This window comes from Garra rufa, chromosome 4 (assembly GCF_049309525.1).
Source record: "Garra rufa chromosome 4, GarRuf1.0, whole genome shotgun sequence".
In the NCBI taxonomy this organism is placed as follows: Eukaryota; Metazoa; Chordata; class Actinopteri; order Cypriniformes; family Cyprinidae; genus Garra; species Garra rufa.
In genome coordinates this window covers 50,778,978-50,805,007 of record NC_133364.1, presented here as the reverse complement: position 1 = coordinate 50,805,007, position 26,030 = coordinate 50,778,978, and the positions used below count along the sequence as shown (strand labels likewise).

Genomic DNA, 26,030 nt, shown 5'->3' with positions numbered 1-26,030 from the left:
CATTGTTTTAAACAAGTATGCACACTTAGAATAATATGCTTGCAGATATTTAGGAAACATACTATCTATTTTTATTAGTACTGTCAAAATTAGCAGCTGATTATCTTTTCCAGTTTAACAGTGTTAAAAATATTTAACGCAGGGGCAGGGCTAAGGTTGGCCACCCCACTTGTCTTTTTGTTTACTCACTCACTTTCCTGAAAAGTGTGACTGACGCGATGCAGAAGACAGAATTTATATCTCATTTCTGCTCGTTTTGTTGAACCTTTGCATTTCAGTCGTGACAAATAGACAAACGTGCCGCTCTGTTTTGGTGCTTTGAAACTGAAACTGTTTTCTAAATCCAAAGTACAAAAATTAAGCTTTTGCTTTTGGGACAGTGGGAGGAGCAGCAATCGAACTTGGGTTCACACTAGACAACTGAACCAAGTGTGAAAGCACCCTTAGAGTCACATCAGTTGATGAATATGATTGACAATCCCAAACATTATTTGGCCACTCACACACACACTCCCATTGGAGACTTGCCTTTTAAAAGCTAAACAGTTCTTTACTGTTTAAAAATTGCACATTGAGACTCCTTCATTGTGATCTATTATGCAGTACGCGTTTCATTTCAGTGACGTCCAGTCATGCCCACATGTAAGCAAACATCGCAGAATCGTTCTGAGGGTTTATAGTAGGAGTATCATCTGTGACAGTGACAGACATGAATCTTGTGAACGAGTGATTCAGAGTTTCATTTGAGAGTTAGTCCAGCTTCAGTCTAAAGAGACAGCACGAGTGAAATCCTCTTCATATCTGAGAGCACAGTGTGCAGACCATACACGAGTCTAAACATAGTGTGCAGACTTTACAGAAACACACTGTGCAAATTTGATAAATCTAGACTGGACTTTGTCTTCAACATTATCGTCCATCTCTGAGGAGAGTGTAGAGAGCCAGTTGAGCCGCGACACTCAGGGTGTCATGGAGAAGAGCTCAACAGGTGAAATTAAAATTATGTAGTTAATAAAATTAATAGTTTTAGGTAATGATGATAGCCCTGGGTCATAGTTGTTGCTAATAGTATTTTCTATTTGTTTTTCTTAGTTTCAGAAAGACATACAAGCTGGAAGATGATCATGGCTTCTTTCTTTAAGAAAGTATGTAAGGCTGCAAAGCTCTCCTTCTGCTGCTCCCAGCACACAATAGACCCACAGTTAGACAACTCTACAGCAGACGTCAACTTGTTCATCCCTGAGGACGGTGTGGAGAGACTGGAATTGAGTGGAGCCGCTTGTGCCTCCTCAGCCAGAGCTGGATGATCCTGAGCCGTCACCTGTCCCAGAGTCCTTAGACTTTGTCCCAACCAATGGTAAGCCTATGATCATAATAACAACAACAAGATACATTTTACTGAAGCAAAAATTTGTTTTCAATGAAGTTCATTTAATTTAGCTAGCTAGCACCATCTCTTGAACATGTCAACAGCGCGGGTCATCATGCGTCAGGCTGTGCAAGCAGTCCACACTGCGTTGAACATGGTGTTTTTCATAATGATATTCATCCAAAGAATATCTTATTGAGAAAACACACTTTGGAGCTTAAGTTGATAGACTTTGGCTGCGTTCAGGTACTTTGTAGTAATGGCTACAATCACAGGCATTATAAAGTAAAATGAAATAAACAGCTGAGACTCTGTACAACCATCAGTGTTCACATATCTGCTTTTGTTTGAACCACTTTTTCAGTTTTGTTTGAAAAATATTCAACTGTGTTCGCATTTTCAATTCAACTGGCAAACCGTTCTATAACAATGTACCTTGAACTGAAAATGTAGATTGTGCAAATTTAGTTTTTCTCTGTGGTGCTATACAGTTCTGTGTAGTTGCACCTCTTGTAGTGATCCCCTTACTACTCTGTTTTGATATTAATTTGCATAACTTTTGGCGCAAGATTATTTAAACATTTTAAAAAAACATTTTAATAAGAGATGAATTTATAAAATTTTCAAAACTAAGCAATCTATGTTTTTGTAAAATGTTACAGTGATGCCATCTGGTTGGTTTCTTATCCAAAACTTTTAGTGTTTGTTTATATAAGGATCTAACAGGTTTAATAGTCAGTTGAGAAACGTCACTCCAGACAGTCACACAGTAAGATAAGTGTGAAAAAATCATTGCATGCATGTATAACTTGGCTGCTTTCAAAGATATATGGTCGTGTTGTAGATTGCGGAGATATATCCGTCATGCTTAAAGACAATGACCCTCGACTTTCGAAAACTTTGACTCTAGCCGAATTCGTCGTGGCATTTGGGGTTTACAGGGACGTCATATTCGAAGTGTTTCCATCCCGTAGAGCCGAGCTAGACACATATTTAGCCATCATCGCTGATTTAGCTGTCACTTATGGAGGAACACTGTTTTATGAATATCATAAGTCTTGCCATGTTTATTCAGAGGTTCAATCAGAGACTGGACTGGTCCGTAATCGACCTAACGCTCATCAGTAGACACTTTACTGGCCATCAAGCTCTTTCTTGTTCGATCTGTGGCTCTCACACTCACACGCCCAATCTGTGCCCCAAAACTGTCACTTTTCAGTCTCCTAAGCCTGGCTCAAATCTTCAGCCTGATCCTAAGGTGACACAATTTGCCACTCCATTGTGTTATAATTTTAATGAAAATGTTTGCAAATTCTTTAATTGTAAATATATTCATGCTTGTAGTTACTGTGGAGACGGTCACCCGAAGTCTGTGTGCCCGAGACGAACCCGATTTGTGAGAAAGGAGAAAAAGAAATAAAACCATCAACCCCAGTCAACGTTTCTAAGCTGGGTCGGGCTTTAAAAAATCACCCTAATCGCTGTTTTGACAATTACTTATTAACTGGTCTTGATCAAGGTTTTCTTGCAGGATTGTGTTGGATGCCTAATATTTCTCTTGTCTGTAAAAATTTACTTTCTGCTTTAAAGGAACCTGAAATTGTAGATTCATTGTTGGAGAAAGAGGTTAACAAGGGTTTTATGATCGGGCCATTTGATGATCCTCCCTTTTCAGTTTTCCGAATCAATCCCATAGGAATTGCAACTCGTAAATATTCAGGAAAGAAGCGTTTAATTATTGATCTGTCTGCCCCTCATAATGATTCAGCTCAAAGTATTAATAGCCTTATTCCTCTAGCTCCTTTTTCTCTGTGCTACGCTACCATTGATGATGCAATCAAGTTAATTGTAAAGGCAGGTAGAGGAGCATGGTTAGCTAAAGCGGATATCTCGGATGCATTTAAAGTCATGCCTTTACATCCTTCTCAGTGGCATTTATTTGGTGTCAAATGGAGAAATAAACTATATTTTTCAGTTAGGCTCCCCTTCAGCTGTCGCAGTAGCCCAAAAATATTTGACACTCTGTCAGAGGCGCTTTGTTGGATTCTTCTTAATAACTGCAAATTACCGTTTGTACTTCATCTCTTAGATGACTTTCTGCTAGTAGACTACCCGCACGTTAAATCCGATCGTTGCATTTCAGCATTAACGTACACTTTCAATGATTTGGGTGTCCCTCTTTCTGAGGAAAAAACACTAGGTCCTCTTAAAACCATCGAATTTTTAGGAATCACATTAGATTCTAACCTAATGCAAGCCTCACTGCCTTTCGGAGAAATTAAATCGTATCAGAGAAATAATGTAAAGTGCTATAAAAGTTGTTTCTTTTTCTAAAAGAGATTTGCTTTCTCTACTAGGTCATCTTAATTTTGCTATGCGGATAATTCCACAGGGAAGGTCTTTCATAGCCAGGCTCCTTGAACTATCAAAGTCCGTTAAAAACCTAAATGATAGTTAACTTAGATGAAGGTTGCAGATCAGACCTCAGATTCTGGTCTCTGCTCTTAAATGATTGGAACGGTATCTCTTTTTTTCATAATGATGATTTGGAGTCTTCCACAACCCTTAAATTATACACAGATGCCGCGCCTTCCATTGGTTTTGGGGGGGTGTTTAACGGACAGTGGTTCGCTAGTACATGGCCAACTGAATTGTTATCTGTACCTGTTAATACCCTGTCGACTGCACTGTTGGAGTTGTACCCTATTGTTATAGCTTGTATTTTGTGGGGTAAACACTGGTCGAGGAAACAAATTATTATTTTTTTTGCGACAACGAAGCAACCGTTCAAATTATTAATAAGGGACGCTCCTCTGTACCATTCATAAATCGTTTTGTTAGGCGCCTTACTTGGCTATCTATATTGGGTAAATTTCATTTTCGGGCTGCTCACATTCCTGGCTTAAACAACCAAATTGCTGATTCTTTGTCTCGGTTTGAATTTCAGAAATTCCACCTTCTGTGCCCGGAGGCAGCACCATCCAGCCTGCTCTGTCCCTCTTTCAGCCAAACCATTCTAGATTAGCCATAACTTTACAATCATACTTGCACTCTGCAGCTCACTATATGCGCCATGGTTTGGCTAGAAGTACATTAAAAATGTATGGCTCTGCTTGGTCTCACTTCGGTTCCTTCTGTGCTACTTTTTCCATTGCTGTTATACCAGTTAATGTCACATATGTTTGTGACGAGAGCTCCGAGCCTTGACTATCATGTCAGTAGTCTGAGGAGAAGCAGAACAAACAAGTAAGGGAGGAGCTCATGGCTGAGTAACGCGAGAACCCGCGAGACCGAGTGCGAGACGTAAAATGGCGGCGTCCGTCTGCTAGGAACAAACAACTTCAGTGTTATCTTTTTTTTCTTTTTTCTACCGTTTTCTCTTCTTCCACGCATCGAAAATTGGACTAAATCAATACAACTGGACTATTTTCTCTCCATTGTTCACCCTGGATCAAATCGAAGAATACATCGACGCTCACTACAACACACTCTGCTGCAACATGAACACGTCAAATAACAAAGGTAATCCCGATTCAATCTCCAAGAGACCCCGTTCTGATTCACCTTCAACACCATCCTCACCATCTTGCTGTACCGAGGTAAGCGATATATTACGCTCAATTGAAAACAAACTTTCCGGACTCGACGCAAGAATCGCAATAATAGAAGTTATTCACCAGGAATTCCAAGAATTACGTCACAGTTTAGAGTTCAGCCAAGAACAGATAGACACGCTCACCAAAGAAAATAACTTTCTAAAGGACACAGTTCACGCACTTTCCGCTCAGCTCACCTCCGTTGTCACAGAAAACAAATCGATGAAAGAAAACATTCTGGATTTACAAGCACGCAGTATGAGAGACAATCTAGTGTTCACAGGCATCCCGGATCAAACGCCAGACGACCCCGAAAAATTAATCAAGGACTTTATGACAAGACAACTCAAACTACCAGCTGAAACTGTACAAAGCATTACCTTTCACCGTGTCCATCGCATCCGTTCTCAACAAAACAACAACCGACCGCAACCTATCATCGCAAAATTTGAACACTACAAACACAAAGAACTGGTTCAAAAACAAGGCAGACAACTTAAAGGTACAGCTTACGGTCTCAACGAACAATATCCAAAGGTCATCCTCGAACGTCGAAAACAACTCTTCCCAATCCGAAAACAGAAAATGAATGAAGGAAAACGTGCAATCATAACAGTGGACAAATTATACATAGATGGACAATTATATCGTGACAAGGACATTACCCCCTGGCTTTTTTGAACACATTACTCCACATTATCTCTTTACTCATCTCCCTCATATAACTGAGTTATGTTTTTGCAATTGCACTTAGGTCTCATCCTCCCACCTCTTTAAACATTATGTCGGTCTTCAAGTTTTTTTTTGTTTGGTCATTGTTCTATTATGTACGTTTTGTTAACTCCATGTCTAAATTGTACGTCTTTCAGTATAACAATAACATTGCGTTGTCATACACACACACACACACACACAGGTACACTACCACACCTTTTCAAATACATACACTCACATATATACATATGCAGTACTAACAAGCCCATATATTAATATACATACATATCATTTACTTATTCTTTTTGTATTTTTCTGAGAAATGTCACCAATCACTTTTTTATCCTGGAATGTCCGTGGACTTGGCTCCCAGACAAAGAGGATCAAAATTTTTAATCATTTAAACAAATTACAAGCAGACATATGTCTTCTCCAAGAAACACATTTATCTGAATCCGATCAAAACAAAATCAAATCATCACAGTATCATTTATATTCTGCCCACTACAACACGAAACAGAGAGGAGTATGTATTTTAATAAATAAAAAAATATCATTTGTTCATAACAGCACAATTACAGACCCAGAGGGACGTTTTATCATAATTAATATTTCAATTAACAATAACTCACTCACAATAGGAAACGTATATGGCCCAAATACAGATGACCCATCTTTTTTTCAGAATTTTTTTTCTTCCATTTCAAATATTTCTAATTGTTCAATCATAATAGCAGGTGATTTCAACACAGTTTTAGATCCAACTACAGATAGATGTAACAACACTGACAATAAACGCATCTGGAAATCTGCAGAAACCATAAAACAGTTCATGTGTGATCTTGGTCTTGGCGATAGTTGGCGCCTCCAGCATCCGGACATTAAAGCATTCTCATTTTTTTCACCAGTTCATCATTCATATTCTCGCATTGACTTTTTTCTCACCAGTAATTCTATTATCTCCAATATTTCCGAATCAAAGATACACCCAATAATCATTAGTGATCATGCTCCATTAACATTAAAATTGAATATAACCACTGCACATAAACCCATTTCTAGATGGCGATTTAATACCTCACTTCTACAAGACCACGATTTCAACAGTTACTTTGAAAGAGAGTGGGCATGCTTTCTAGAGATAAATGACTCCCCGGAAATATCCCCATCTCTTCTGTGGGAAACAGGAAAAGCAGTATTAAGAGGCAAAATAATTTCATATTCCACTTACAAAAAAAAGAAAGAGAAAGAACAACAAGACGAACTAGAACAGAAAATTAAAGAACTAGAAGACATCAACATAAATAACCCAACAGAAGAAACACAGGATATGCTAAGAAAATATAAATCACAATTAAATAAACTAATTAATATGCATACTCAATTCCTTATTCAGAGACTACGACAAGAACACTTCCATCATAGTAATAAATCTGGTAAATACCTGGCTAATCAAATCAAACACAACAAAGAAAAAACAACTATATCAGTCATTAAGGACTCAGCAGGGACACCCACCAACTCACCAGAAGAAATAAATCAAATCTTTCAAAAATTTTACAGTAAACTATATTCCCCTGAAAAGAATCCATCCCAGGATGACATAAATCTGTTTCTTAGCAATATTAATTTACCCCAACTTAACAAACAGCAAATAGATACTCTAGAATCGCCTTTATCAGAACAAGAACTATCTAATGCTCTTAAACACATGCCCAACAATAAATCACCAGGTCCTGATGGCTTCCCTGCTGAGTTCTACAAACACTTTTGGTCTATTTTATCACCACTTTTCATCCGGTTGATATGCGAATCAAAACAAAAATCAAAACTTCCAGACACCATGAACACAGCCACAATTGCACTCCTCCTCAAGCCCAATAAAGATCCAACATTACCGTCAAGTTATCGCCCAATCTCACTAATTAACGTAGACACTAAAATAATTGCTAAAGCTCTTTCCCATAGAATAGAAAGAATCATGCCAACTATAATCCATCCCGACCAAACCGGTTTCATTAAAGGTAGACAAGCATCAAACAATACCCGCAGACTCATAAACCTAATTCACCACTCATCAATAAACAAAAACAAATCTGTCATAATCACTCTTGATGCGGAAAAAGCTTTTGATAAAGTAAACTGGAAATTCCTGTTTTCCACATTAGAGAGGTTTGGTTTTGGGGAGTCATTTATTAACTGGATTAAAATTCTCTACACATCACCCTCAGCCACTGTCATTACTAACGGACTAACATCACGCAGCTTCACTCTACACCAGGGAACTAGACAAGGATGCCCACTCTCTCCATCTCTATTCACCATATTCATCGAACCGCTTGCAGCAGCTATCCGTCAAAACAACTACATCGAAGGAATTCAAACATTAAACATACACCATAAAATAAGTCTTTACGCTGATGATATATTATTATACTTACAAAACCCCCAAAAATCATTACAAGAAACAATAAAACTCATTGATAACTTTTCAAACATTTCTGAATACTCAATTAACTGGAATAAATCGGCTATACTTCCATTAAATTCCACCAGTGTGGATGTGACATCCCAAACATCACAAATCCCTTTGTGCACCAATTACATCACATATTTGGGTATCAATGTTTCCGCCAAGCTGTCAGAGTTGTTTGCACTCAATTATACCCCATTACTAAAAAGAATAGATGATGATCTTCAACGTTGGATGAAATTACCATTATCAATCATGGGCAGAATATCAGTAATAAAAATGTCTATACTCCCAAAAATAAACTACTTATTTTCAATGATTCCAACACAGCCCACTCGTATCTGGTTCAAATCTTTAGATTCAATTATTACAAAATTCTACTGGAAAAACAAGACCCCAAGAATTAAATTAACAACCCTACAGAAACCAAAATCACAAGGTGGATTAGAAGCACCACATTTTTATAATTATTTTCTGGCAAATCAACTCCAAAACATATACAAATGGATTCAACCTAACTCATCAGAATACACATGGCAAGATATTGAACAATCAATCTGCAAAGACATTAGCATCTCAGAATTACCTTTTCACAGTCAAACAATCAAAAAACATCACTGTTTTAAAATGCCAACAATAGAAGCAACTCTGACAGCCTGGTGGAAGTTCCATCAGATCACAAATTCCCCACTCATACCATGTAAATACACCCCAATTTGGAATAACCCTGATTTTTTAGCTAACAAGAAGCCACTTAACTTCCGCACATGGGCAGATAAGGGAATCACACAACTACAGCATATTATTAATAACAACAACCTGGCACCATTTTCCCATATAGCCCAGACATACAGCATTGGGAGTAATTGCTTCTTAGAATATTTACAAATCAAATCGTCAATTAAATCAAAATTACTTAACCAACCAATCAATCTAGACCTTTCCCCTCAAATCTCCGAGTTTATTAATATATCTTCCTCCAAAAAATTACTCTCCAAAATATACAAAATGATATCAAAATCAGACAATGCATTAGTTTTACCAACCACCAAATGGGAATCAGACCTATCCATTACTCCCAATGCTGATTTCTGTACTCAAATTTGCAAAAACATATACTCCATGACTAAAAATGCTAACTTACAACTCATACAGTATAAAGTACTTCACAGAACTCATCTAACTGGGCAGAAATTATTTAAAATGGGTTTCACCTCAGAGACATGTTCACATTGCACGCAAAACACCCCTGACACTTATCTTCACGCCTTATGGCATTGCACTTCAATTAAAACATTTTGGGAAAAGGTTACTGACTCACTCTCCAACCTTATGGGATGTCACATCCCATTGTCTCCCTCCCTCTGCATACTAGGTGACATATCCACAATAGATATAAATAATTCAAATGGTCAACTGCTGTTGGTGTTCTTAACTATTGCCAAGAAAACTATCCTCATGAACTGGAAATCAAGAAATACCATTTATATTTCATCCTGGAAAAACTTAACAGAATACATCTCTATTGAAGATCCTCTTTGTCTGGAGTCATTCCCCAACAACACCTTCATCAGTACTTAAACAAGAGGTGGGGGCGGGGGAGAGGGGGTTAGGAAGAGATAGAAACGGTGTCTAATACTTAATCAAATTAAATATCCAAGGGAAGGGAGAGGGGAGGGAGGGGAGAAGGAGAAAGGGGGAGGGAGGGAAAAAAAAGAAAGAAAAAAAAACCCTTTACGTACTGCTTTATTTCCCCTCTTGTTCTATTTACTCTATTCGTTCTATTTCTGCTGTTTCTCTTAATTTGTATATCTATTATCCTTTTTTTTTTTTTTTTAGTTCAGTTCTTTTATTTATAAGTGAAGGAAGAGAAAAGAAAAAAAAGAAAAGAAGGGAAAGAAAGGAAGGGAAGGGGAAAAGGGAGAAAAAAATGAAAAAAAAGAAAAAAAAAACATTGAAAGAGAAAAAAAAAATAGGAGGGAGGTGAGAAGGAAGGAAAAAAAAAAAAACATTCGCAGGGCAAGGGTGATGTGGGCACGGCAGCCTGGGCATTGCACTGGACTGTTCCATGCTAAACATCATACCTTTTTAATGCATCACAAAGCAACTGACACACACTATGCACTGATCATATAACTTCCACCTCCTCATATAATTATTAATGTTGTTTTATTATTACTATCAATATGAGTATATTATAATTATCACTATTTACCTCTTTCAATCTTATTATCACCACTATTATTATTATTATTGTAATATTTCTTTCCACTCTTTTTTTTATTTTTATTATTATTAATATCATTATTAATATTATTTTCCTTTAGCGTCTTATGTTTTTTCCCCTTCCTCCTCTTCTACTTCTATTTCTACTCTTTGTTCCTTTTTTCTAATTTTTTTTTTTTTTTTGCTGCTCTTTCCTTTTTCTTCTTCTTCTTCTTCTTCTTATTATTAATATTATTATTATTATTATTATTATTATTATTATTATTATTATTATTATTCATTTGTCCTCTTCCTGGGGGGTATTGCACAAAAGTAGAATTAAGAAAGCCAGGATAACAGAACAGTCGCGGCTTGACCTAGTTTAATCAGTGCATCCTGGCTTAATCCGTTGCACGTTTGCTGAGCCAGGATGAGAACGCGCGGATATGTTAAGCCAGGTGTATATAGTTTGGATAAATGTGCGTTCATGGTATTCTTAAAAAGATCACAAAATCGATCACAGAATCACCGATGCAAAAATGGACAAAACCCGTGCGGCATACTTTTCGCCTAATGAGCAACAGCTTCTTATGGAAACTTATGAAGAAGTGAAACATATAATATGTAAAAAAGGCAATACAGCTGCTGTAATAAAGCAAAGAGAGAATGCCTGGCAAACAATAGCGGACCGATTGAATGCGTAAGTAGTCCAAATAACCAGTGCTCCACTGAAACCCTCATAATTACAATTCAAGGAGTTACTTGTCATTTTAAAAAAATAATTGTATACTTTGCCTTAAATGTGTCCAGTGGACATGCATTTAACATGAAGAATAATTGCAAACACTAACCCACTATGTGCATCTATTTGATATATTTAGTTTATTTTGTCTCTAATCTGTTTAATCCTTTTACTCTTATCTATTTGTATGTAGGTTTTGTTTCTAATTGATTTGATGTAATCTATAATCAGATAATTTGCTCTATTTTTATCCCTCTAATCTATTTTATCATTTGTATCTATCTATTCCTCTTAAAGAACGAACATGTCTGGCCAAAAAAGGACTTGGCAGCAAGTCAAGATTAAATACAAGAATATTTTGCAGGCTGGTAAGTGACTTGTTTGCTGAGAACATAGGTGACATGTTTGCTGACATTTTATTATCTGTGCTGATTTTAGCCATAAAAAAAAAAAGTCATATTACTGGTACGGGGGGTGGCCCTCCAACCCAAGACTTCACCCCAGCAGAGGAGCTGGCCCTGGACTTAAATAAAGGGAAGCCAGTGATTGAAGGGATCCAGGGAGGGACAGCCACTGACTCTGGCCCAGCAAGGGATACTGGCCTCTTCATACAATGTACATTATTGGCATACTACTGCGCATGGAAAATATTGAAATCCATTTATATTTTGTTATGTGGACTGTGTGACTTTGCCTTACCTTGCAGTGGCTGGTAACACCCTTACACTTTTGGAGCCACCAGACTATGATTTGCCGGTGAGTATTCTTTATTAAATCATTGGCTTTGCGTGTTCTGTCAAAAATATCAATACCAGTAATGAATATGGCAGAGGGAAGCCACATCTACAGCAGTGGAGGGCACTTCTGCCGATGATGAGACCGTGTCGCTGGACTCTAGAAGGCTCGAGGTATCATGTCAATTTTGTGGAAATGGACACATTTTTTACGTTTATAATAGATAAGAAGTCAGGGAAGTGGTACTAATAGAAAATATCATTTGTTAAAGGATCCTGACATTGGGCAGCCTGATAAGCAGCCTGGTAACATAGTGAGTATTGCCTAAAGTAAATTTACATTATGCAAAAATTCTGCTATGCTAACTAAAAGGTGTTCACAGAATTCACAAACTGTCAGATATCTCTACACAACACATCTTAAGAGACAGATCGAGCTGACAGAAGTCAAGATTGATGTGAACAAAAGAAAGCTGCAGGACATGGACCTTGACATGCAAATAAAACGCAAGACACTGAGGAAACTAGAACTGGAAATCCAGAAACTAGAAACAGAAGTAAGTGACTTCAGTTCATACTGTAACCATGACTGTAACACAATGTATTAATCATCATAATTTCTTCTCTCCAAAGCTCCAAGCTGACAAGTGATAACAGCAAAATAATAAAAGAAAAATATTCCAAAACCATTGTGGTCTTGTAAAATTTATGAATGTCAAGTACACTTTATAGTTATTGATCCAGTGAAGTGGAACTAGAATTTGGGAAGATAACCACAGTGTGTGCTACTGATGCCAAATAAAATGCATGTACACATGAAAAAGTTATATAGCCTACATTATCCTTTATTAAGGGATGGGCTAAATCAAAACTAAATTAACTGAAATAATTTGCAATGTATTGTTCTCTAACAAGTCTACCATTTCTGTTATCTGGGATTATGGCAGCATTGTCCCAATCAACATCCAAAGCAACTCTGGGAGCCCTTTCTTTTCTTAGGCTGGCAATATTGTGCAGCACTGTGCAGGCAACAGTCACGTCGCATGCTCTGTCTGGGAAGACCCTCAGGTGGTGCAGGCACTGAAATCGGGATTTCAGGAGGCCGAAGGTCATTTCAATTCGAGCCCTGGTTTTGGCATGGGCATGGTTGTAAGCTTGCTGTGCTGGGGTTTGGGGGTCTGTAAGGGGAGTCATCAGAAATGTCTCACAGGCATAACCTTTGTCCCCCAGCAGCACACCAGAGAACTCACCTGTGAATACAAAACATAATTCTTACAAGCACTGTACTCTTGATGTTCAAGGTGCTTAAAAAAAATGTGGTGGTTTACCTAGAGAGAGTCTCTGGTAAATTCTACTGGCCCGAAAGATTCTGGAGTCGTGGACTGAGCCAGGCCACTTTGCCTCTAAATTTGTGGTAAGGCAGTCAGCATCACAGATCATCTGTAAAAATATATAGCCTATTAAGTAAGGAATAATTGACGACGGGCCGTAGAATTCTTAGAAAATAATGCACACCCGAGGTGGTGATGCGGTCACGACGCGAAGCGGAGTGGCCGTTACACCTCGGGTGTGCATTATTTTCGTAGAATTCTACGGCCCGAAGTCAATTATTCCGCTTATACTACAGTTACCACACCTCAAGACATCGATCAAATGATATATTTCAAGACATTCGTCCCGTTTTCATCCTTAAAACGCTATTGTGAGTAGGATTAATTTCTTACGCAGATCATTCAACAGCTTCGTTGCTAGTTCCAAAACGTCATTTTAGAACTAGTAACGACGCTTGGGCTGTTAATAGCAAAATAATGCCGTTAATAATGAAGTTTAGACAGACCGAAAGACAAGCAGACAGACGGAAAGAGTGAGGGAGAGAAACTAAGTGTATGACTTTACCTCTCTCACGTCTGTGTCTCTCAAGGGTGACTGGCAGCATCGTCTCTACTAACAGTTAAACTTTAAGTTCATTTTCTTCCAGACCACACCGTTGTCTCCTCGCGTTTGGGAGCTGTCATGTCGTTGTTAAGTTGTTAATCGTCAGAGCAGCGCTAACAACATTAGCGCGAATGCTAACGCGAGTGCAAACTGTTACGTTATGTGTGTGCGTCTGTGAGGTGAGTGAGAGAGGGCGAGAAAAAAAGAGTTTGTGCTTTCCGTACATGATAAAACGTAATATAATGTGGAAAAAAACATGGAAATAATGTGTCGTTTTTATCCTGATGTTTACTGTATTTATTAGCTTGGCCAGTGTTATTGTGGGTTTTAGTTATTTTGCTGTTTTGGGCTGTAAGGACCTTTGAAATAACTGAAATCGTATGGCGAAGTGATATAGACATGCACTGCGGTCTAAAGCTGCCTGGAACTACGTTCGCCGTGCGTATCCCTGAATATAATGCATACCTCTGGAACGTTCATCAGCCAATCAGATTCAAGCATTCAACGGCCCTGTAGTATAAGGTAATTTAATGCACAGAATAATTATGTAGCTGACAGTAACCATTACTTATTCTTACCTGAACATTGACACTGTGGAAGGATTTCCTGTTCACATAATCTCCCTCATGTGCCCCTGAGGGGCGTTGGATACGAATAATGGTGCAATCCACTGTACCAATTACATTAGGAAAAGCTGTAACACAAAACAATGAGTGTCATACTGTGACTGTGCTAATGTAACATTTTGTTGTAATCTGTTATTATTCATGTTACCTGCAATCTTGTAGAACTCCTCCTTGATGTGGATGAATCTTCTGTGGCCAGGGAAGGTGATAAATATGTGCACAAGAGATTTCAATGCCAGACTTACTTTTCTTATTGTGCGGCAAATAGTGGCTTTATTGAGGTTTTCTGCATCACCGACAGAATACAGAAACATGCCACTTGCAAAGAATCGCAGTGCTATGCAGACCATCTGTGGGACAGTGAGAGCATGGCTCCGTGCGGTCCTGTGCTGTATGTTTGGACCCAGCAGCCTACACAAATATCTGATGCCATCACTTGAGAATCTGTACCTCTCAGTCAGATATTCGTCTGAAAAGGCCAATGGGTCTGCCCTATCTCGGAAGACTCTTTCATGCCTGAATGCTCGTCTGAGTATTAAAACTTCCTCATCAACTACATCATTCAACAAAGGGCAAGCCATTGTGGATAGAAAAAACACACAAATCTTTAGTCTATATATGCTACATATTGACCTCGTTACGGACTTAATTGAAACCACATTTGCAAATTCATGAGCCATTTCTTATTATCTCATCAACTGCAATAAAATATAATATATTGATATTTTTTATCATTCAACAGTACATTTCTACTCTATACTTGCATATATAGATATACATAGTCTATATTCTATTTCTCATATTGTATAGTATAGTTCTTTTGCACTGTGTTGGCATTCATTGTGGACAGCAAAGTAATAATTGCTCAGGAAAATCTGCTTTCCTCACTGGGTGTTTTAAATCTCTTTAAATCTCGAATAATATATATATTCATCAAACCTCTGACAGTGAAATGAACAGCAGTTTTCAATAATAACTAAAATAACAGTACGCATAAATAGATGAATGACAGTATATCTAGTTTTTTAATGCAGGACCATGAAATGACTAAAACACATTAATATCTAGTAGGATTTAGGGAGGAACTAGCCGATAAATCACTAGGATTAATCTTAGCCTGGTTGTTAGCCTGCTCCGGAGCAGGCTAGCTGCAAAGTGTAAATCTCCATAGTAACTTAATGTAGATTAATTTAGCCTCCCTTCATGCAACCGAGTCAGGGCTAAATTCAGCCCAGATAATGGAAAATCCCAGCTTAATCCCTTATCTTGGTTTTGTGCAATACCCCCCTGCTCCCTTGTTTGTTGTCATGGACACTCATTGAACCACACCCATTTCCTTGTTAGTTGCCCTGGTTACTGATAAGTTCATTGCCTCAGCTCTCTATATAAATAATCCTTGTGACTATTGTGAAGATTTTCAATACATAAATAAAATTCCTTCCTTGATATTTATCTATTTACAGGGTATCTGCAGAGTTTTTAAATATTAATTTAAGGCAATTTATGACCCTTTTCAAGATCTGAGCAAGTAAAATAAACACAGTATGAGTGGGGTTGGACAATGTACGGGGCAGCCGTGGCCTAATAGTTAGAGAGTGGGACTTGTAACCTGAAGGTTGCGGGTTTGAGTCTCAGGTCCGGCAGGGATTGTAGGTGGGGGGAGTGAATGTACGGTGCTCCCTCCACCCTCAATACCATGACTGAGGTGAGTCCCTTGAGGCACCGAACCCCCAACTGCTCCCCGGGCGCCACAATGATAGCAATATGGCTGCCCACTGCTCCAGGTGTGTGTTCACTACTGTGTGTGTGCACTTGGATGGGTGAAATGCAGAGCACAAATTCTGAGTCCTTTTCTTTCTGTATGTTTTTTTTTTTCATCCATCCACAATCCCAAATATTTAAATTCCTTAACCTTTTCTATACTTTCATTACATAATGACAATCTCACTTTTTTCTTTTGTTTTCTTCTTTGTAAATACATTTATAAAGCATTCTGCATTTAAATTAAAAGATCAATTTTCCACATTTTATTTGCCTCCTGAATCTACAAATTATGTGATGGTTTCTATTGTTTTTTTGTTTGTTTTTTCTCAGCAAGGGAGAAACGCTTCAAGACTTTTATTGTGGTCTGGCGATGTGACGTCATAAGGCTGTGCCGCACCCCTGCTTCTGTGTTTCGGTTTAATGAAGGTGTGTGCTTTTATCCCTTTATGGTGTTTAAATAAATAAAACTCATTCAAAGATTTAGATATAGATGTGTACTGAATTTTAACCAATGTAACACTGTAGTGATATTAATGAAGTTTATGTAAACCGCATGTGCACAGGAGTAACAGAAACGTTGTGTTTCATTCGCTCAGGAGCTGAATCAATTGACCGTATGCACGCAGCTTTCTTTAGAACTTCCGCATAAAGATAAGCAGTTTGTAAACTTCCTGAAGCACATTTTATATGTGCTATATATTAGGTGGACACTCTTGAGACTGATCTAGTGCCTCGTTCTTATCAGAAACTGAGAAAAATTATAATTGCAACATTATAGACAATGTTAGCGGCATGAACATTCAATTTCATATTATTTAACAACATATAATTTAAATGCGGAGCCTGGCAATCCCGTACTCTCTGTATCTGCATAGTTGTACATTTAAATGCTGACAGCTAAACACTATCATAACGTTTTTAGGCTAACGTTAGCTAGCTAGCAATACTTCTCTTCAAGGACATCTTAATCGTATTCTTGATAATCACTAACTTGCCTTTATAGTCATGAACACATTTTTAAAATCTTGCAATATTTTAAAGCCTTGATTATTTTCTAACTCTACAGCTGTTAAATAAAATGTACTTCAAGGACTCACTTTTCATTCATAAAAAAGGCATCGGAAAAAAATGACTTTTCATGGAAAACAACGTCTATTTTGGCTAAAATAATATGTGATTACCCCATATAACCAATAGATGGCAGCAGAGGATTATTTATTATGCAGCTGCCTCTCCCTATATTTTTCAAGACGTCTTGCTTTTCGATTTATTATAAAATTACTAGTATAATAAATTGTAGTAATAAATACTGCCCTTAAGTAGCCTATATAGTATAGCAAGTGCAGAAAGTCATTAAGCTCACACACAAACAGCCTACAAGGGTGAATTATTTAAATACTAATATGGTTCACTACAAATACATTAAATATTTATGGTATAATAATTAAATAATGCACTCAATATGAATTGATAGGAATTTGAAATATTTTATAAAATTTAATAACTACTTTTAAGTTTTATCTTGAACTGTAAAATCTATTAAATAGCATATATTTAACCAACACAAACTTGTTACTGCTGTAGTTTTGTTACTCTGATTTTAGTCTGAATCATTTAAGCTCTTTTTTTTTTTTAATCAGCTTGTCAGATATTTCGTCCGATTATTACTGTCAATCATAGCAATGTATCGCGCATATTTAGCCGATTTACTCACGATTATTTTTAAACTGGCATTTGTCATTCTTGAAACGGTATACATGGACGTTTGGTCCTCTTAGACAAACAACACTTCCCTTCCGAGGGAACTCTCACCGCGTCCCCTAGGGGTCGCTATTGGGGAACGCTGCAGCGTGACTCGTGTCTGAAGAATGCATAGAAAAACTCCATGAAATGGCCGGCGACAGCGTATGACGTCACTGCGGCGCGCACGTCGCTGCTGGTGCGTCACTACCGGGCGACACAGTATAAAGAGTCGCCGAAGTAAACATACACCCTCTTCGCTGTCTTCAGCTTCTCTTTGTCTAGGAGTGCATATTCTCTCACCGGAGGCCTGCTTGTGACGTGTGTGGTAATCTGATACCCGCACTTTCACACCGCCCGAGCTGTGAGGGGAGAACGCAAGCAAGATTACCTCTTGAGAGAGTAGAATGCGATCGGCGCATTCATTGCTTGTTTGTAACGAGAGGCACGCTCTCATACCCACTTGCTACGACTCTCTGCTACGTGGGTGTGATGAATTACAGCTCGTCCAGCTCCCGAGGGATTAATGGGCTTATCGCGAAAACGCAGTACGCAAAAGAGGGAGGTGAGTTTCTCTGTTCCTCATTTTGCATGAGTGTGTTTGCCTCTCGCGGCATTAACAGACGCATTCGCGGCGTCGCCAGCGGCTCCTTGCTCGTTTTATTCCCGAGGGAATTTGGCGTCTGGGCGGAGTTTGTTTAGCTCCCGCGGGAGCCGAATATGTGCTGCGCGTCGCGATTGTGGAGTTAATTAACTGCCATAAAATGTGTGTGCATGTATATGTATATACATATGTATGTTATGTATGCTTATATGTGTACATATAAAGGGGAGAGATTTTCCTAGACTAGTTCGACCATGATTATGCAGATCATGGCAGAACAGTCTTATTAACTACAGCTGTCTGAGGCTAGCTGTATGTTAACTCTTCCTACTTTAGGGCTGGAGGCTTTCAGTCAGTTTTACCTCTGGTAGTCCTTCCTACACATACAGATATCTGCGGATATCTGTGTGTGGGCTTACTGATTACTTTTTGTTTGGAAACAGAAAAGTAGTTCTTTTAAGCTCTTGCCTAGATGGTGCTGTCTCCCCTGCTAGGGTTTAAATAGACAGCCCACTCTGCTGGGTCGGGCTGTTTTCAGGAGGACTAACCGGAGGTCTTTCACTGATCTGTTAGTTTTTCCCAGGCTCATTGGCCTTTCTGGATTTATGTGATTTGGGCTAGGTAGATCACTGCCTTTGAGTCCTTCACTCCATGAAGGCCCATGTCCGAGCCCTACAACATGAGCTCCCTGCATGCAGCGGTTCTTATGTCCCATAAGAACCTCCATTAACCGATGGTCTGGATTTTAACTCCTTAAACAGGTTTTGTTTAAGTTTGAGTTAAATGCAGGTCACTCATGGGTGAGTACGATCCATATTTTTCTTTTAATAAAGAAAAAGAACTTAATACTGTCTCAGGCCTGTGTGTTGTGTTTTTTGTTTTCAGAGAAAAACACGACGAGTTCACGGCGGATGCTCCCCCTCTGATCCTACGGGTTATGGTTACGGCAGTGTTCGTCCTATCCACGCCACAGGTCGTGCAGTAAACCACCCTCCCAGCATATGTTAGACATAGGACTTATGTCCTCTTCAAGGTAAGCTCCCTAAGTTTCTTTCTTAGGATTGCCCTTGGCATGTTTAACATTTGTCCTTTGCAGGCCTTTTTCTGAGAATCCCTCTTCCAGACTCTCTCTGTGGACTTTAGATCCTGTGAAGTGATCTCATCAGCCGAAGGTTCTTTCCAGCACCTCCTGAGTTTTGTCTCCAAGGAGCAATTTCTCAGTTCTCCAGTAACTAAAGTAGTACTCCCCTTTCCGCGGAAAGGGTTTATTCAGAGTACCGCTTCTCGCTGACAAGCCAGGCTTTCTCCCCGGTTCATCTGGGTTAGGAGCCTGTCCCTCTTGTCCAGGCTGATTCTCACTCTTCAGGCTCACACTCGAGCTGGGCTCTCCCCTTCCCAAGGGAAGGGTCCCTAACAAGCGCCCCCTCGACGGGATGGGCGTTCCTCCCTGGCCTTCAGGGTTAGGAGTCTATCCTCATAAGTTCCTGCTCCGGGGGATTTATGTCCCGTTGAGACAGGAACATAAGTCCACCTAGACTGGGGTCTGTCGATCCCCCTGTTAGCCCGAGGGCAGGGTCGATTCAACCGAGGTAGTACTCCCCTTTCTGCAGAAGGGGTTTATTTAGAGTACTGTTTCTCGTTGACAGAGCCAGGTTCTCCTCCCGGTTCATCTGGGTTAGGGGCCTGTCCTTCTTGACCAGGCTGATTCTCACTATTCAGGCCTCACGCACGAGCTGGGCTCTCCCCTTTCCGAGGAAAGGGTCCCCAATGAGCGCCCCTCGCCGGGACGGGCGTTCCTCCCTGGCCTTCAGGGTTAGGAGTCTGTCACCATGACTATCCAGGAGCTCCCTTCTCAGGAACTTGAAGTAACTTTAGTAGCTCCCCTTTCCACGGAAAGGGTCCTCTCAGAGCTCTTCAATGACAGCAGCTCACCTTAATTCAAGGTTCGTCAGTAGCACCACTGTCGTGTGGACAAATTCCCCTTTATTTGGGTAGAATCTGTCATCAGGCTTCCTGAGTCAGGTTTTGAGAAAAGGGTTCCTCTCGAGTGCTGCTCCTGGCAGGAGGAGTAAGCTCCCCTTCTGATGAAGGGTGAAATCCGAGCGCTGCCTCCTGGCAGGCGGGTTTTCCTCTCTGTTAATCAGGGTTAGGAGCCTGCTTGCGCCTGACTTCCGGGTCGAGTGTCACCTCCCCTTCAGGCTTTATGACTAACTAGGAGTTCCCCCCCTTTTTCAGGACCTTGAAATGACCTTGGCTGCTCCCCTTTCTGCGGAAAGGGTCCTACTAGAGCACCACCTTCTGGCGGGTGTTGGCATTTCTCCCTGCTTCTCAGGGTTTTGAAACCTACCCTTAACATGCTAGAAGCGAAGGCTCCTACGATTGAAGCCTCCTCAGGCTGCTGGCAGCTCACCTTTTAGGGTTCCCTCAAAGCAGCGCCACTGCCGCATGGTGAATTTTTCTCCCTTGGCTAAGGAAGAAATAACCTCTATCTTTCTCAAGGTCCTGATTTGAGCACGTTCGCTCCCCTTCGCAAGGGTCCCGTTTAGAGCACGGCTCCTAGTGGGATGAGTATGCTCCCCTTACAAGGAAGGGTAATTTCTGAGCACCACCTTCTCCTAGTAGGCATCCATGTGGACTGGGTCTAGTATGCTCCCCTTTACACTAAAGGGTCCCTTCAGAGCATTGCCCTTTTTAAGGACGGATGTTCCTCCCTGCAAGTCGGGGTTAGGGGTCTGTCCGCTGTCTGCGTCCACTATATGATGGTCAGTAGCTCCATGATTTCATCAGTCGACTAACAGTTTGCGGACTGTCTGTCCTGATTGGGGTGTAGCATTGCTCCCCTCTCTAATCAGGGAGGGTTCCTCCCCTATTTTAATTCTTGTCATCCTATGACAAATATGGAGCTTTAATATGAAACCCCCAAAATGGGGGAAAACACAGTCTCCAAATCCCATTTTACTAGGGTAAGTGTCCCACGCTAAACCCTGGGCACTTTCTGAAATCCACAATAGTGGTAAGTGCGCACGGAATCTTTGTGCACTTCCTAAAATCCACATAAGTGGTAAGTTCCCACCAAGTTTTTGGGTTCTTTTCTAAAATCCTATATGGTATGGGTTACGCGGATATTCGTTCCCATTTTTTGAGTTGGTTTAAAACCCCGGTCTCCCTGGGCCCAACTTCACTCGATATCACCTCAGATATCTCCTGACCATCTGTTATCCAGGGTGCGTTATCTGAGGATAACCCCTGCTAGAACGGTCTCTGTCTTGGGACAGGCCTGTTAGTCGCTATTTCTGAGTCAGTTCACTGAGGGAACTAGACTCAGTAGTACTGGCAGTTCCTGTTCTAGTTAAGTCTAAGTATTAACTTAGCCGTTCCTCCGAAGGAATCTCCGATTCCAACCTGAGCTGTGCTCTGGGTCCTTTGACCCATTCAGGTAAGTGAGTAACAGTTCAGGCTTTGGCCGGGGAGGTTACGTTCTGACAGCTGTCACCTCGTCCTATAGGGATAATTCCTCACAGAATTTACACTTAGTGCTCGCTACTATGCACTCCCCTCAGCATGGAGACGTTGGTATACCGTTCCCCAATAGCGACCCCTAGGGGACGCGGTGAGAGTTCCCTCGGAAGGGAACGTCTCTAGGTTACGTATGTAACCCTAGTTCCCTGAGAAGGGAACGAGACACCGCGTCCCCTACGCTTCTTACCATGCCTCGGACGAGAAGCTTCAGACAGTGAAGCGGGTGTATGTTTACTTCGGCGACTCTTTATACTGTGTCGCCCGGTAGTGACGCACCAGCAGCGACGTGCGCGCCGCAGTGACGTCATACGCTGTCGCCGGCCATTTCATGGAGTTTTTCTATGCATTCTTCAGACACGAGTCACGCTGCAGCGTTCCCCAATAGCGACCCCTAGGGGACGCGGTGTCTCGTTCCCTTCTCAGGGAACTAGGGTTACATACGTAACCTAGAGACGTTTTCTTCGATTGTGAATGGATTATGAAGATAAAACAAACAAAGTATGCTCATATTACAGCACAGTACAGTTGACCAGAAATGACTCAGCTGGCTTGGCTAAACAAGGAAGTATTTCGTGCATATGGTAAATTGCATCGAATCAGAGCTCACTGACGACTCCTGCTGCTCAAAACAGCGAACATGTAACACCTGTAATGACAACTTTTATAAATCAATAGCAAATGTTTTCATGAACGTGAATTTATTAAATGTAACGTACATAGCAGTATATACTAATACAAACGGTAACATTAAGGGCTATATAATTTGAGTCCTCTTAATTTGAATGCTAGGGTTTTTGTATCAGGCCATTTAAGACTATTAACTCTCACTCTGACTGACTCCTTACCAGTGTGTTGACAACTGAACAAGAGCTGATTGAGACACAACCAGAGATTATTTCTGCATTTAAAAATGCAGTTTATATTTGATTTCTCTGTTAATTAATCTAACCTTAAACAGGACAAAGTGTCCAAAGACACAAGAAAAAAAAAAAAACCTGAAGAAGCTGAGATCCACGTGACACACTATTATAAAGATGGCATTTATTTAAGAGGAGAGTGAAGACATGAGGATTGAAGAAGTATTCAGAGTCAAACATGAAGATACTGAGGAACAAACAGGTTGGTTTTCATTCTCAAAGCTGAACTCTCTCATTTGATCCTTATTAAAATGTCCAACACCACAGAATACAGAAATTACTAAACTATTGTGTCAGAGAAGACTGCGACTGCAATGCATTGTCATTTGGAATATTTGGTGCTTTTGACATTTTTACAAGAAGTTAAGGTGATCGCACTTGTCTGTCATGTTTTTTCTTTACACTGTACATATTTTTTTACTAAAATACAGATTTCCCTGCATATTTCGGTCTATTATTTTTTTTTAGATCTTTTTTATATTCATTATAAAATGGCTATGTTTAGGTTTGGAGTTAGGTTAATGGGTCTAAAAATGTAATTCATTTATCAATAAAAGATTAAAAATGAGTACACATACTTATGATATAAAAGATTAATAAATATTTAATGTTTTTTTAGCTGTTAATATTCAGTAATATTATGTTTTAAACCGTGTAAAATGTGCAAATTGCATGTTTTAGCATCAGTCAAAACATTGAAAAAAATTTATGTTTTATAAACAATGAGAGCAGGCTGGGAATACAGCATTAAAAAGAAACTAAGTTTCTGCATACACAAATTTTACTTAATGTAAAGATTGTTTGAACTTCACTTTTTTTAAAAGCCTAATAAATGTTAAAAATCATGCCTTTCAATGATGCTGTAATCCTGAATGTCTAAAATTATTGGCGTAATTTGAGGGGAAAATGCATTTTTATAAAGACAGCAAGTAGTATTTGTAGCAATAATACTAGCCTTAATTAGGCTACCTGGTAAAAAAAAAAATATGCCATTGAACAATACTTTTTCCATAAATGGTCACTTTCTGTTCTTGTTTAGTTTGATTGTTTGATTTCTCATACCTGTTGTATTTATTATCCTTTATAAGTTATAAGCTCCTGTTTGTTTCCTTCTGTGTTGTCTGGTCTAACATTTGTTGTGAAATTCTGACAACATAAATATATTATATCAATATGTAATTAATTACTGAAAATGTACAATTAATTGGTAATTTTTTAGTCTATTGTCAGCACTAGTCTAAATATTTGAATGTCTGTTGCTTTGTGCCATTGAACGGGTGTTAACATATTTTTCTATTTTCACCTCAGACCTGATGGCACTGAAAGAGGAGAGTGAAGAACTGAATGAAACAGAAGAGAAAGATCAAAATGAGAAATATCACGATTTCAAAATCGAAGAAAAAACAATTAGTTGCTTTCAAACTGAAGAGAATTCCTCACCAAAAAACCCTCAAAAAACACCAACTACAAACCTCAATCCCACTTGGTAACTCATATTGGAGAGAGCTCTTTCACCTGCCAACTGTGTGGAGAAATTTTCAATCAAAAAGAAAGCCTTAAAATCCACATGAAAACTCACATTGAAAAGAAGCCTTTCATATGCACTCAGTGTGCAAAGAGTTTTACACAGAAAAAACCCTTAACGTCCACATGAAAACTCACTCTGGAAAGAGACCGCATAATTGTGATCAGTGTGGAATGAGTTTCATACATAGAAAAACCCTTAATGTCCACATGAGAATTCACACTGGAGAGAAACCGTTCACATGCAATCAGTGTGGAAGGTGTTTCAGAAATAATGTTAACCTTAATAATCACATGAGGCTTCATTCAAGAGAGAACCGTTTTAAATGTTATCAGTGTGAAAAGTATCGGAATGAGCCTTTAGTCATTGTCTCACACCCTTTTTCAAGTGAACAGGGCAAACTCTCAAGAATGTAGTACTTTCAGTTCTTGTCAAAACCGTCCAACCCTTTTTCTAGGTAACTCGCAAAGAAACAGTGTACCAGTATTTCTGGATGGCTCTACCCACCACAGCATTGTTGTGCAAGGACCAATTTATTTACAGAGCAGAAAATATACAGTAATACAAATTTTCAACTCACTTTGGTACTGTTTTTATAAGTAAGATGTACTGTATGTTTTTATTAAGTAATTTTAACATTCAGTTAATTTAATAGCAAACATAGCAAGATACATGTTTCAAATAACCCTTGTTGCCAAAATAAAGATGTTACAGGAATACAAGGTACAGATGCCACATAAAAATTGAGATACAATTAATAATGTCTGTAATATTGTCTGTCCAGTGTGCAAACAAGGATATATTTACGCATTAATTTAAAAGGTGATGTGCTGTGAAAGCCAGCAAATATGTGTGCAGGTGATGAGGACAAGTAGCCAAGTTTTTTTTATATATTTATAGTACAGCCCTGTGATTTGATTTGTGTCATTTGGTTCAGGTGTGTGTCATTAATTATCTTTCTATGCAATAGTATTTAGAGTGTAGTCTGTCCTGGGTTCTCTTGTTTGGTATTGTTGATGATCATACCAATAATTTGTATCTTAACAAGAATACCAAATCACGTAATGAGAAAGTCTGCCTTTATTAGAAAGCAATATCACGTCAGTTTGCTACGTAACACCGGTGAACACAGCTAGATCAAGGTCTACATCCATATCAGCACTGAGCTGAACTAAATCATAGACTACATATAGTATAAAACAAATGGTACAAAAATAGCACAAATAAAAAAATTACACTTTTCACAGATATATTTATTCATTCATTTATGCATATCTACATTTATTTATATGTTTGTTTTTTATTTATGTATTTCCACATATATTTATTTATTCATTTATTTTTTGATACATAAGTCATTTCTCATCCTCCATAGACTTATGTCCAGATGCTAGTAAATTATTCTTTTCAGCTTAGTGCAAAGAAGGAGCCTGAAACCTGCTATTTCTGTTCTTTTTTTTCATGTGTCTAATAGACATGAACAAGTTATTTGAAAAACATCTCTGACCTTTGAAACATGTCTAGTCTTCATGTCGAGTATGGATTCACTAATAATAAACATACATTT

At 39.0% G+C, this 26,030-nt stretch overlaps 1 protein-coding gene across 1 annotated transcript in view; it reads right to left on the bottom strand.

Annotated features, from left to right (window-relative positions):
* LOC141334136 (uncharacterized) overlaps positions 1–26,030 on the bottom strand; it is a 559,741-nt gene that overhangs the window by 510,469 nt on the left and 23,242 nt on the right. The gene's annotated exons all lie outside the window — the stretch shown is intronic.